This window comes from Rhinolophus ferrumequinum, chromosome 5 (assembly GCF_004115265.2).
Source record: "Rhinolophus ferrumequinum isolate MPI-CBG mRhiFer1 chromosome 5, mRhiFer1_v1.p, whole genome shotgun sequence".
NCBI classification, from domain to species: domain Eukaryota; kingdom Metazoa; phylum Chordata; class Mammalia; order Chiroptera; family Rhinolophidae; genus Rhinolophus; species Rhinolophus ferrumequinum.
In genome coordinates this window covers 71,814,149-71,829,291 of record NC_046288.1, presented here as the reverse complement: position 1 = coordinate 71,829,291, position 15,143 = coordinate 71,814,149, and the positions used below count along the sequence as shown (strand labels likewise).

The 15,143-nt window shown below is 43.5% G+C and overlaps 1 protein-coding gene across 2 annotated transcripts in view; it reads right to left on the bottom strand.

The window, feature by feature from the left end:
• The window catches only part of PPARGC1A (PPARG coactivator 1 alpha), a 628,607-nt gene extending 614,276 nt beyond the window's left edge, over positions 1-14,331 (bottom strand). Inside the window, exon 1 of one of the 2 annotated variants that reach the window (XM_033106261.1) lies at positions 13,841-14,331. The gene's annotated coding sequence lies outside the window, so the exon portion shown is untranslated. The remainder of the gene's footprint in view (positions 1-13,840) is intronic. The other variant, XM_033106263.1, reaches the window with a different exon arrangement.
• Between the last annotated feature and the right edge of the window lie 812 nt (positions 14,332-15,143).

The following is a 15,143-nucleotide window of genomic DNA, read 5'->3' as shown; positions in this document are numbered from 1 at the left end:
AAGATGTGGAGAAAGGGAGTTTATTGTTAACAGACCGAGGGTGGAAAAGCACTACTGAGAAAGCTGTGAGGAGGTGAATGGAGAAAGAAAGTGGGGCCAGCCGAAGAGAAATGAGAACGGCTTTCATTGGGAACTTAATCATTATTACTTTTGTGTAAGAGTTTTTATTTTCACAAACATCTCTAAGATTTGTCATGTCTGGGTCCAGACCGGACCGACAACAATGATGCATCAGTATATAGTTCACATTCCTCTTCCCTGGGAGTTATCTCAGGAATGACAAGAGATACTGCTTACGGTCCAGATGCACTCCTTGTTTTGAAGTTTAAGTAGTTCTGTGAGAGGAACAAGATTATTCTCTCTGCAGATCTCCACAGAACATAAGCCGGTGGGGATGTGCAGAGATAGCAGGCCCTGGAAAGAGAGGAAAAATGCTTATCTGATAACCAGAGTTAAACTCTTCATATAAACTATTGGCTTGGGTCACCTGACTCATGTTTTGTTCCAGCAGACCAATGAATTTGCAAAAAACAAACAGGAAAGAAGGTCATCATTGTGATAAGTATGGCCTCTTGACTGATATGGTCATTAAAAAAGTTTATTTTAAAGTTTTCAAATGGACAAGGAAAACACTGTAATACAAGGATTGATTTTATAATAGCCCCCCATTTGGTACCCTGACATATAGTGTAAGTTAGTGCATCTTTTCTGGGAGACATTTAGCACAAAAGTCTTAAAAATGTTTATGCCCTTTAATGCAGCAGTTCTACTATTCTGTTACCCTAAAGAAATCATCATAGATATGGACCAGGTTTAGTCCTAATTGGCAACAACTTAAATACCCATTGATTAGGAGGATGGTTAAATAAATGGTCCTATAATCATACAATAGAATGCTACAGAGCCATTAAAAGAAATATGAAATATTGTGTGGCAAGTTGGTTATGATTTATTGGGCTAAAATTTATATTATGAAAATAGATGTGATACCACTTTAAAAATGAAATACATAGGCCTAGAACAAAGTCTGGAAGGATATACATTAAAATATTATCTGTGATTATCTGTAGGTGTTTGCATTATGAATACGGTTTTGATTTTCCGTTTTTCTGAACTTTTCTAAGAAGCACTTCCAAAACAAAAATGCATCACAAATCTGTAATAAGAAAAATTAATAATATGCTTTTATCAGTTTCCTGATATATGATATTCAAAACCAGTATCCTAGAAAATAAAGTTTAAATATATTTTGTAATTAAGTAGTAAACTATAAAGAATTTCCGATACCTGAAAATGCAGAAGAGTTCTTCATCCGTATTTTGAGGGGAAAACTCCCTTTTTAGCCCATGTCCTTTTGGGCTGATGCTTAGAGGACATTCCTATGTTCTAATCCCTTTTGAATTAATGGCCAACATCTTTCCATTCCAAGAATGAATCAAAGGTTACTTCTTCATTTAAATGATCACTCAAGATTTGAGTTAGCACCTGTTTCACGCCCTACACTGTATTTAATGTTGTGAGTGGTGCAAATGATGCTTTAAAAAAACAGACGTTTATAAACCAACTAAGAAAAACAACTGTAGGTATTTACTCTGAATACAACATAGGCATAAAAGAATACCAACTACTAGCATTTGAGCAGAGCTTACTATCTACGAAGACTTCTTAAATACCATACATGCCAAAGAAAAGAAAAGATGAGGCATTTTCCCAAAATGCTCCAGAAAAGAGGGATATTCAAGTATTTTCCAAGGCCCTCATATTACAGAGCATTCTCTAATTACTTTACTTAAACAACTAAGTAATACTTGGGGGCAGACTCATTAGCCTGAGATGACCTCAGTCAATGCTTGTTCTGCATGCATTGAGAAGTCACTGGATAGAATCGGTTATAGAGCAGGCAAAGAGATTTAATATAGATTTAGTCATTGTTCCTGGAGTGAGGCCCCATAATGCAAGTGTTTAATATCACTGTATGCAAGCATTTTAAAAATAACCACCTAAGTGACTATAATGTATATTTGTTTAACATTGACTTATTTCTGGGTCTGTATTCAATGCTACTATAATACAAAAAATGGTTTCTCTTTACAGAAGGCAAACTCTCCTTCCACCACAATGATGATGACTAAGAGAGCACTTTACAGTTTACAAACACTCTCCAAAACATCATCATACTTGATTATACTAGTACAGGAAAAGAATGAATATGGCCAAAATTTGGGGGAAATGAACCAGTATTTAATATGTGTAAAGAAAGAATCAACCCATGGTTTTTTTTTTCGTAAGTTGTCCTTTAAGATCAGTTTAACTGGGGAAAATCATTTTTAAATTATTTCTAATACAACTGTTACTAGCAGAGTCAAAAAATCAACTAGCAATGGAGTCCTACTTCCTGAAATAACAAGCCTTTGATTAACACTGTAAAGATGATTACATTCCCTTTTACAATTTTGGGGGGCTTTTTTCACAAAGCAGTGTAACCCTTTTACTGGGACATCACACAAAGAAAAGAGTACAGGATTTCATTAGCACTGCTGCGTGGGCCTCAGAGTGTGTCCTCAACCTCTGATGCTATTTCACTCTCTAGTTTGGGTGATTTATTTTAATCCAGAAAAAGTTCAGTAATCTATTGAAGTGTAATAAAATCCAAAATAAACTTTGATTTACTAATTAAACTGTTCTCTTGACATTGTCAACAGAGATTTTAAATGATGCAAGGTTCTTAACTTTCAACTAAGTTTGAAAGATTTCTTGCTTGTTTGTAACAGACAAACAGCAGAGTGGAAAGCAAATCTATCAAAATCACTAACTCACATTATCCTAACTCTGCTAGCTCCTTCCCTTGGCTACATAAGAGAAAGGGAGGGAACTGCTGGTGGGAAAATGAGTAACACCAAGAGACAATGGTGGATTCACCCTTCGAAGTCCCCACTTGGAAATTTCCCAAATTGAAACAATGAGTAGGGTAGACCCTGGCCCCCTCACCTGTTCTACTCTCTATATGCATTCTTTATTTCTCTTTCTTAGCACTTCATACAGTTTAAAGGAGATACATGATTAGATATATGGACAGACAGACAGACAGATAGATGATAAATAGGTTGATATACATATATATATTTATGTATAAATACACACACACACACAAGGATTCATATACAGAAGTCCCCCCTTATCTGTGGTTTCTCTTTCTGTGGTTTCAGTTACCTGCAATCAACCATGGTCTGAAAGTATTAAATGGAAAATTCTAGAAATAAACAATCCTTTAAGCTTTAACAATTTATTTAACAATGTACTTAACAATTCATTTCTTAATGAATTTAACAATTCATTATAAGTTTTAAATTGTGCGTCGTTCTGAGTAGCGGTGGTAAAATCTTATGCTGTTGAGGGAGACATGAATCACCCTTTGTCCAGCATGTCCATGCTGTAAATGCTACCGTTAGTCACTTAGTAGCCATCTTGGTTATCAATCAGTTATCAGATACCTTGAGAAAGATCACATTCACATAACTTTTGATACAGTATGCTGTTATAATTGTTCTACTTCATTGTTGTTAATCTCTCACTTGCCTAATTTATAAATTAAACTTTATCATAGGTTTGTACATATAGAAAAAAACATAGTACACATAGGATTTGGTACTATCCATGGTTTCAGGCATCCACTCAGGGTCTTGGAATGGATCCCTAGCAGATAAGGGGTGGGGGGCTACTCTATACATCATGTGTGTGGTATGTGTGTGTGTGTGTGTGTGTGTGTGTGTGTGTGTGTGTTTATCATGTGATTTATGTCTCTCCTACTAAATTAAAGCTCCTTGAGGGCAGGAACAAGCACATTGTAGGTGCTCAATAAATCTTGTTGAATGAAAAAAATCAACAACAAAAAAGGATACTTCACGATTAGTCCTTAACAAATTCCTATACTTTTCTCCTGCCTGAATGTACCCTCTGCCCCATTGCCACCCTCGTTCTCACCTACCCAAATCCTCCCCCATTTTCAAAGTCCAAATCAAACACCACTGCCTTCGTAAAACCTTGTCATTCTTCCAGCCAGAAGTAAACTCCCCTTCATCCAAATAACTATAGCGCTGTTATCCGCTCCTTTCTTGAAGCACTAACCATTCTCTAACCTCCACACAGAGGTGAGGCTATGTTTGAAACTCACACCATGTTAAAGGCAGCATATTTTATTCTTCTTTGATTCTCCTCTGTCATCCCATCAGTTCATCCACCTGAAGGCAGACTAGCATGGTGTTTAAAACATGAGCTTAGAAACCAGACATGATGGGTACAAATCCTGGCTGTACCACTTACTAGTTGTGTGATCTTGGTTAAGTCCCTTCACTTCCTTATACCTCCGCTTCCCAATGAGTCACAGGTAATATGGGATACTCATAATAGGGCTAATTTGATGAAGAAATGAATTAATCCATGTAAAGCACTTTAAAAGTTTTCTAGAATGCTACAGTAACAGTTCAATACATGGATTCTGTTATTGACTCAATATAATGTATTGAGACTCTACTACGTGCCAGGTGCTCTGCTACTCTGCGTATTGGTAGGTACTCTATAAATACTTGAGGACAGACTAATAAGCACTAGCATTGACTTAGCCCTTTATTAATCAATAACATGGTCTTCCCAGGTCCAAAGTCTCATTTAATCCTTACAACCATTCTAGGGATGGATGTCATCATTCCTACTTTTATGCAAGAGCGCATGGAGTCCCTTCTGCTCTGAATTGCGCATGCGCGCACGTGCACACACACACACACACACACACACACACACTTGATGGGTGAGAGTCTCTGGAGTGTTCACCTCACAAGCCCTCCAACTTCTAGAGATTTTTTTCCTTTCGCTCCTGCAGTTAACTCGACTTCACACGAAGCATCTTTTTTAGCATCTGTTCAGCCTGACTCCTGTCATTAGATACATTCTTGTGTGTTTACAATGCACCACTGATTTGTTTCAGACTAAATCGTGGAATCTAAAAATAAAGTGATGTTGAACATATTTCTTTGCATATTAACTTTAAAGAAAAAGATTAATCTCTTAGAAATAATCAAAAATGAATAACCCACTCAGCATGTAACAGTTACCAAAAAAAAAGTAAAAATTTAAAAACCTCAGATTCCCATTTTTCCTCCTTTATCTTTTCTGTATTTATTAATTTAAGTATATATTTCATAATTTTTCATTTTGAAAATTAAAATGTCTAGTGAGCCTATGGTAAACCAATGTTCTTCCCTGGGGATGCTTAAATGAAGGCTGGATTCATTTATTCTCCAAGTCAAATGCCAGTTTTCAAAAATGACATTGCAGAATTGTCCTCATCAGCCTAAGAGATGGAACAAAGAACAATACAAGTAAGACATACAGTGTTATGAATGTTGTGTTCTGAAATTTCAGCCATTTATCCCACATATCTGTTTGTCTGTCTCCTACAGGCGAGACATTGTGTGGGTCCAGAACCTTGGAAGGCATGGTTCCTTCCTGCAAGGAGCTTGCTAAGACTACTGGAGGTGAGCGTTACACAGAAATGACACCACCAGATAGAAAGGGTTTATGGGGAGGAGACTGATGGGAGTGGCAAAGAGAAATTAATTCTTGCTGAAGTAAAAATGTGACTTGTCTATTTGAAAAATCATTTAAAATGTTTCCCCCTTCAACATCTCCTCACACCCATTGTGACTATTTGCTTCTTTTCCTTCTTTGGAACCTAAAAACACTCTCAGTCATCAGCCTTGGGTGTTTATCTGAAGCCACCAACTAGTCTTGGTGACATTATTTTATTCAATTCAGTGTTTTCCTATTACTCAAGAATAGTTACATACGCAAATAAATATACATTCTGGTTGCAACGCTAAATAATGAAGCAAACAGCAGTTTATAAAATGCAGTCATTCCATGCCACATTTCGTTCTGGAAGAGGAAAGGGCTACAGTCGACTGTGAACAATTACCAAATCGTCAATGGAATTCAATAAATGTTGTTTAAAAAAACTAATTATTTGTTACAATAACCAGCTACTACTGCCACTTTATATTTGGAGGTTTGTAAACTACTTCCATTTGAAATGTAATTGATTCCATTTTTATCATTTGTTCAAGTTTATGTGGTTGTTCTCATCCTAAGAGATGATAACATCTATTTTCAGCAAATTATACATTATAATTCCTCATTCAAAAGCTGTAACAGAAAACAAAATGCTAATTTATGCTGTAAACGAAACTACAGAATCATAATCATTCATTGTTAACATTAGGGACTAAACTGCTACTGGAAATAATAAAATTGGAGCAAAATGTGCCAGGGCTTTTTGGTTTCGAGATTTTTCTTTGCGTCTTTTTTTTTGCTTGTTTTGTTTTGTTGTTACACAACTAACACACTTTCGAGTACTCTTTCAGGCAAGAGATTACAAGAATGTTCTGTCTTCTCCCAGATATAAGCCAGACATTCACTTTGCCCCTCAGCTATGATCTGCAGTTTTTGTATTTCAAATCTACAGGAAGATGTGCTCACAAAGCAATCAGGAGGACCTGCTAAAGACGGGAAGCATATTAGAACGGCACACCTGCTTTTCCACATTTCATTAAGGCTGCACACCTACATTTCCCTTCACATCAGCGATCACCCTTCCCCCACTCTCCCACCGGAGCCTCTCCTGAATGAGTATCCCTCTGCTGCACTTCTTGTCAAGGTGAGTCTTTCTCCATGGCTAGTTTCCCTTCCGTGTTAGGGAATACATGAAGTAAACAAACAAACAGAAATCTACTAACTTTAACAAATCAGGTCAATTCTTATTAGCAAAAAAAAAAAAAATGTGAGAAGGTGGGATCTAGTACCATGTTCCACACAGTGTGTTTTCCTTAAATAACTATAACATCACATTTTCTCCTTTTCTTCTTCTTCTTCTATTTTTTTTTTTTTGAACACACAATCCAAAAGAAAGAAATATTTAAATATAATTGTTACATCAAAAGTGCAAACTCTTTGAAGGGACCAAAAAGTCACACTGCCTTCTGGAGTAAATCACTTTTCTGCTGCCCTTTTATTTAATGCCGTCTGCTGTCCACGTTCGCCTCTTCACTGGCAAAGTGTGATCATTGATTTCCTATGGTCTCTCTGGAAGGTAGTTCTGCTTCCTTGATGATGACTACAAAGGGTAGGTGACCCCATTCTCATTCCAATGCAAAGCCTGCACTGTTACCTTTTCGCTAGGGCCACAGGAATGTGAAACCGGCGAGAAAGCCTTTGCCCTCCTCTTAGAGACTGTCTTGCTGTAACTACTGACATTTAATGTTTTCCGTCCCCTTCCCACCAACTGCATTTTGGAAGATCACAATATGAGGGATGAACCACTAAAAGATATTAGATCATGATGGACATAAATGTTAGGTGCGTGATTCGGTACGGAAGACACCTGTTACGACATGGCCGTGATGAGAAAGGTAAATTTTGGACTAAATTGCAAACATACATGTATACAGTGCAAGCCCAAAATGATATGGGTTTGCTTATAAAATGAAAGTGAGTTTATATATATATATATATATATATATATATACACATATACATATACATATGCATACACATATATAGTTTTGATGCATCTGAATGACTATAAAATTATTCTATTCATGTATCTTAAATTTGTGCTTCTTTTGTAGAATGTCATTTTACTGATACGTACATTTGCAATGAGCCCTCCACTAAATCATAATTATTGGATATTGGGAGCGGGTAATCTGAAGACCCTGCTTATCTTTCAAACTGCATCAACCATTTAAACAAACAAAAAATGGTAAATCATAACATTTAGTCCATCACCAAGGGCAAAAAAAAAAAGCATTAGGTAGTTATAATTGATTTCACCAAAACAGAAGACTTCACCTCATTCACCAAAGAGAATTGTTATCTGGTTACATAAACAACCAGAAAAAAAAATGGACATACTTGGGCAAAGGAGGTCTTCTCTATTTCATGAAGCTGGCAAATGAATGATACCCACCAACATAAACTTGCTAGAAATGTACGTGTAGCCACATGATATCTTTATGTTGTACTGGAAAGTAGAGTGTAGAGAGTAAGAGTAAGCCGGCATTCTGGGCTCTGTAACTAGACTGCCTGGAGGATATGCCAGTCTTGCCTCTGACTAGTGCTGAGATCTTCGGAGAGGTCCTTAACTGTGCCTTATTTTCCTCATCTATGAAATGGGAATAATAATAAAAGTACCTACCTCATATGTTGTCATGGAGATTAAATGAGTCAAAGATATGTAAAGTGTTTCGAACAGCATTAATAAATGGTAGCTACTGTCACTGCTCTTTGGTTCCCAAGCTTTAGGTTCACAGAATTTTATAAAAAAAAGCAAACAGTATTTTTAAACCAGTGCTTTAAGGAAGCTAGCCTTACTAGAAGACCTCCAACAAATCCAAACAAGTCTCTTGTATTTTTCTCTCTACCTAGGAGAAATCCAACGTTGGGGAAACTGGGGTTAGGTGAGCTTGATACATAGGGTGCAGAGGGTGCCAAAAAAATGTATACACATTTTAAGAAAGGAAAAACCTGTATTAAAATTACACTGATAGTAACCACTTTGAGCACCTCTTGTAATTGCAGAAGTCAAATGTTACTTGTATTCATCTTTTGTTATTGGTATATATTGAGTATTACAATTTTAATACAGTTTTTTTTTCCTTTCTTAAAATGTGTATACATTTTTTGGCACCCTCCGTATAGGTGGATTTGTAAAATTTATTTTAAGGCACATATATAGAAATACATCTAAACACTATTTTGCAGTTCGTAATACATTTTCAGGAAAATAAAAATGTTTACAATGTATAGAAGCCCAGTTTATATTTTTTGAACTTTGAGATATTAGCTTTCTAACAACTTTGTAAGTGAAATGGAGGACATTCCCAAGTGTTGGCTCATCTCCATGGATCCAAACATTGTTACCACGTTAAGAATTATGAAATACCCAGAAGAGAGGAAAAAAATATTAAATTCCTTATAGTTCTTAGACTGGATGGAAAAAGTGTGTTCCTCAGTGGGTTGCTTTCTGCTTTGGCTATCTATATTCATATAAGTAGTACCAAGACAAAAAAAAAAACGGCAGTCAGCAGAAGCTTTCAACAACTTACCCACATCCATTAATGATTCTGCATTGAAACTTCTATCCTGCTTGAAAAGATAGAGTGAGTACAAAGAATTACAGGTACTAGCTAACAAAAGTCCAGGGTTGAATTCAAAATAGACACGGCTTACTCTAAGAACATAGTGTGTCTCCTTACAAGGATGCCATTTTCTATTTGTTGTCTGGAAATTTTGATGGCGTGGCAGGGGTTTGGGGCGAGAAAGAAAAGTGAAAAAGCATAGTCGAGTCTGTTGGTAACCTCTTCACAAACTCAGGTTCAGCTACCCAATAACCAAAGAACTAGTCAATCAGGTGAATAGTCAGATGTCTGGCCTCATGGACACCCAAGCAGTCAGCTAATTGGCTCCATTTTTCACTTTCAATTGATTGATTCAATATCATACAGACCTGGCCTGCTTCGATTTGGGCTTACATAGTGACAAGTAATAAGGTGACCTAGGCCCAGATTGCAAGCAATAATGACCCCTCTGCGGTCAGTTTCACGATGGAGACAGAAAGCTTAAACAACTACCGGAGGGACTGGTGGGTTGAAAAGCACAGCATAGAAAGATAAAGCTGGGGTTTGGAAGCTTGCACTACTGCCATCCCTAGGCGTGAAACTGTAAATTAAAGAACGGTCTGTTGTCTGCTGCACTGAGCCAAATCAGAGACATTTCACATACACACTTTAATTGGGGTTTTCATTCTAATTGAAGAAATAAATTCCACCTAAGCAGATGCTTCCCCCACCCAACTCTCACTATGGTATGTTTTGCACATTGGCAAGTGGGTGCAAAATATCTGCAACATGGTCTACTCAGATATAAGATGGAATTTCCCAGCTTTTAAATGGTAACAGATGTAGTTTCAGCTCTAATACACATTGGGCTCTCTCCCAAAAAATCACCCCAACCCCCCTCCATCACCAGCTTTAATAACAAAACGTCACAGAAGAACTAAAAATCTTCCAGTCAACAATGATTCATGATTGGGCTTTTGGTTTTGTTTTTGTTTTGTGTTAGTAATGAATAAATAAATGCCCAGTTCCCAAATGTCCTGGTCTCTCTATAAAGAACCCCTACCTTCATTATTTTTTTCACTTGCTTGTTTATAACCAGAGGTGTCATAATCAGGTTTCTTGTGAAAATGAAAGTAATCAAAAATGCCTTGTGATTCCAGGAAAAGAGCTTCTTAGGGAGACATGCCTGCCTGCTATTGATGTTGTAAAAAGGCTCCTTTTACATGGTATTAGATGTTGAGAGCACATCATATTGATCTAGAAATAAAAAGCTTGATTTTTTTTTTTTTAGTCCAGGCAACCCTTACCTTCATAAGCACTTTATACACTAGGAAGAGGGTTTTATTTTTAATTGAGGTAGAGTAAACAAATGATATTTGAAGAGCATTGCTATTTTTAGGGAACAGAGAATTTGTAAGCTTTTTGGCAGCAATTCAGGTAAAAATCATGAATAAGTCTCACTCTTTCAAATTTGGCGCAGACCTCGCTCTAACAGCCCTGCCCAGAGTCCAAGATGAGAGTTAAAGTGTTGTCTTTGTTTTATTTTTTATTTTTTTCTCTCCGTAGAAACAGTTAGGAGTACGTTCCTCAGCCATTTCAGCTCAAACGCTGAAAATGCAAACTGGGGATGAATAAGAACCTAGGTCCTTATGCACATACATTCTTCATCCCTGAAAATGGTGATGTGGCTGCGTAGGAAACCGCAAATCCTGGAGAAACGCACAGCCTGGCCGCATTTACCCCCAGATATTAAAGCTTCAGTAGGGCTGGAAGGCACCTTCCTCTAACGACGTACATCGCTCATTTGTTTCTGTACTTTATCTTAAAGTTCATACCGCACCACTGGAAGAAGAAATCAATATTTCAAATGATCTCCCTTTCTCCGCCCCCCCCCCCACATAATTCCACTGCACTAAGTGTAGCACACCACCCAATACCAGCCCGAAAGCTAATCGTCCTCCACAGAGCAGCGCCAGCTGCTTTATCAGAAATTCTTTCCGATTTTCTTAGCAACATGAGTCTCCCTTTCTAGAAGCAAAATCTTGCCTTTTGGGAAAATGCTTTTCCAAACCAAGTTTAACTAACTTTACCCGAAGGAACCGATAGTTTTCTTTTTAAACCGCCGCCTCCACCCCCTCTTCTGGTTCTCTCCTTCCTTTACTCCAACCTAGCCCCACACCCCTCCTTCTCGCCCACCTCCTTTGGTTTCCAAGGAGTTTGCACGTGATTGCCAGTCTTGCAAAATCCGGCCGCAGCCCTTCGCTTTTAAATGCTCTAAATGACTTGTTTCCTATCTCATCAAAGATGTTGCCAACCCTCCCACCGCTGGAAAGCTGTATCACTGCGCGCTTCCTCACACCCAAGTCTCCTTTCTGTCTTCCCTCCGAGGAAAACAAAGTGCCCGAGTTGCACGGCCCCGAGGTACAGGTCGGAGGTACGCGCTGGGAAACTTATCCTAACGCATCTGACTCCAGGACTGGGGGGCTCAGGGCTGCCGAGGAATCCTGAATCCTGTCTGGGCTTTGTGCTGGGTGCGTGGGGTCAATCAAGCCTTTTCTACGGGTCTCGGTCTTTAAAGGCAAGCTGGAGTCGGTTTCTGACTCATCGACAATCACATACACACACACACTCACACACACACACACACACACACATGTGCGGGGACGCGCACACACACACACACACACACACACACACACACAGGTGTGCGGACGCTCCTGGAGAGCTGGAGTTTGCTGAACCGGAGGGGTCAGTGGCTCTCGGCAATCCTGAGCTAGCGCGCGAAGGCGTGGAGAGCACCCGGGCCCCGCCAGACAAGGCAAGTGGTCTGGAGGAAGCTCCCAGTACCGGCCACGGGCAGCCGGAACATCCCCTGAGCCCCCCAACTCCAGCAGCAGCACGACCACCCCGGCAGTTCCTGCAAGTTTCTACTAACAGCCGGGCCTCCCCTTTCTTGGCTGCCTCTCCTGGAACCCCCATTTCACGTGCCTGGGCCGCCCTCGCAACCCCACCCGGAGTTATGCACCCCCAGAGCCGCCGGCACGTTTCCCGGGAGCAGCCCAGACGCCCCCACCCGTGGCGGCGGCCCGGCGGTCTGGCCGGAGCTCGCCGCCGTCTCCCGCTGCTCCAGCCACGGCGACAGAAGCCTCTCCAAGGCTCTCTTATGTATTATTCACTGGGAGGGCCACAGCGCTTTATGGAGAGCTCACGCCAGGGATGCCAGATCTTCGCCCGGCAACTACTAGTTTGGCGATTTCAGTTTTTTGGAAACTGGGGGTGATGCGGCGACAGCGGAGCACATTTTTCGGTTGTTTCGCTCTGGAGGTTGGTTTTTTTGCCGGGAGCTCACAGGAGCGCGTTGCGCCCCGGGCCCGGGAGGGAGCGCGCCAGAGCTGGCGAGTGTGGCGGGCAGCCCCGCAAGCGGCGAGGCTGGCAGGAGGGCCAGGGAGAAGAGACACTGTGGCAGCAGGGCGAGCCGGGCCAAATGGAGCTCTTTTCCTAGTCACCCGCCGCCGCCGGCCCGCGCCGTCCCCCCCACACACACCCGGCGCGCGCTTCGTGGGCCTGGGAATCCCCGGTGCCCCGGACAGCCCACCGAGTTGCTGTGCCTTTCACCATTGCTCCTTCACCTCGCCTCTAGCCCCAACTTTCCCCAGTCTGGACACACACACACACACACACACACACACACACCTCCTCCCTCGACTCCAGCTCCACTTCGCCGTGTAGTTTGGGGATGATAGATGCCTGTAGACTTTCACCAAACAAGCGGTGGGGGCAGCAGACTACAACAGTTATTTAATTAAAAGGCATTTTCCTCTCTCGCTCTGGCTCCCAGAATAGCTTTTGCACCCCTAGACCCTGAGCACACGCCTGCCTCGCCAGGTTGTCAGTGGCCCGCTAACACCCATCTGCTTCCACGCCCCCCCCTCCGGCGTCTACCCCCAGCTCCCCCTCCCTCACACCAACAAGCACACCTAGAGGCCGGCGGTGAGGAGCGTGGAGGGCACGATGCAGCCAGACTGCATTGCACAGTCATCAAAGTTAAGTGTGTTTGTGGGGTGCTTGTGCGCGCGGGGGGAGGCGTGGGGCCATGGGCACCCGAGCATCCACTCTGCCCTCCCCCCTCCACGGGGTCAGGGGACGCCTCCACTTGAGATTGCAGCCATTTTAGGGAAAGAGGTGGCTCGGGGCCCCAGGGGGAGTGGAGGAGGAAGAGCACGTCGCGGGGGACTCGCAGCTCCGCAGCCTCTCCGCGCAACTGGAGGGCCGGCAGGCGCCCGGCGCACAGGGGCGCGGCGCCCGCGGCGACTTGGGGAAGGTTGCGCTCGAGTTCCCAGGTTTTGCCGGGAGTTGTTCGGGGTAACGTGCGGGCTCCAGCCTCTTTCTGGGTTCCCGCTGGGCTGGGAGGTGTGTGGTGGGGGAGGTGTGGATGGCAGATTGGGCACGGGAGGGACGCGACAGACCCTGGAGACTGGAGAGCTAGTGCTGGGGGAAGGGGGCACCTCCTCTCGCCGGTTGGCACTGACCCAGACAGTGCGACCCACTTGGCCCCCCAGCCTCCCCACCCCCTCCCGAACCTCTGCCTCCCCGCCGAGTGCCAAGTGAGCGCGCGGTGGGGGGGGGGGGGCACGGGGCGCGACGCCGCCCGGCACCGAGCCACCCCTTACCTGGTTGGAAGGGGTTTCCCAGGAGGAGCCGTAGTTGTAAAAGAAGGAAGAGAAGAAGGTATCTTCCGACAGCCCGCAGCCCGCCATGCTCTGGATGCAAATAAAATGAGGAAAGGGGGGAAAAAGGCACACACAAAAAAGCAACCAAAATTTTTCAAAATCAAATTAAACCAATAAGCGAAGAAGAAATTCTCTTGAAAATAAAGAAAAGGAGGGGGAAGGGAACGGAAACTCTCGGTGATGCTCCCTCTCCGGCTGAGAAAGGATGCTCGGGCTGCCGCCGCTGCCGCTGCCGCCTTCTCAAGACGGTACCTAGAGAGGTTCGTCCTGACTTGGGCAGCCGCCGCCGCCGCCGCCTGTGCCGGCTGCGTGTGTGCGCGCGCGTGTGTGTGCGTGTGCGTGTGTGTGGTGTGTGCGCGCAGAGCGAGAGACCGCAGGGGAAGCGAGAGGGCGAGAGAATGAGCAAACCGGGATGGAGGGCGCAGAGGCAGAGCGGACGGGCGTGTGCGCGCGGGGGTGCGTGCGTGTGCGTGTGTGTGTGTGTGTGTGTGTGTGTGTGTGTGTGTGTGTGAGTGCGCGCGCACGAGCGCGCGCGTGTGGCTGGGTGTGCGTCTGTTTGGGGAGCTCACCGGAGAGCCAGGGCCGTCACGTGGGCGCGCTGACTCCGCCGGCTGCCGGGGACAGCCTGTACTACAGCCCCGGCCACTAAATCAGCCCGCACCGCCAGACCTTTGCAGCCCCCCTGGCTGCAGGCCGCCCTCCCCGCCAGGCTTTGCACGCTCAGGACTGCAGGGGGCGTGGGTGCGGCAGTGGGCAGGTGGGCAGGTGGGGAGGGGGTCGCCCTAAGCCCCTGCAGGGGAAAAGATGCCCGCGGAGACGCACAGGTCCTGCGTTACGCCACGCACCCTCCTGACAAGCCTTCCTCCCACCCTCTTTGAAGATTTTTTTTCCTAATTCCTAAAATTGCTTTCCCGAGCAGAGGCCCCGCTTCCAGCCACGGAGATGATTTTCACACAGTTGCTACGTTTCGATTTTCTTTCTCTGCCGGTGCCCCTGGTCCCGCGCGCGCGCGCACGCGCGCGCGCATCCACGCAGGCACATCACACCCGTGGCCGCCGCCTCCCATCCCAAATGCAAACCCACTTCCTTTTGCCAGTTGCTGTAGTTAAGCTAAGTCAATGCTACATCAAACTAGGATAGGCTGAGCGAACTGGAAAGTGGATTTAGGGGACAATACTGCCCCAGCAGGAAGAAAGGCTCTAGTTTGGCATTCTGTTGATTTAACAGTTACAAATGCAAACGG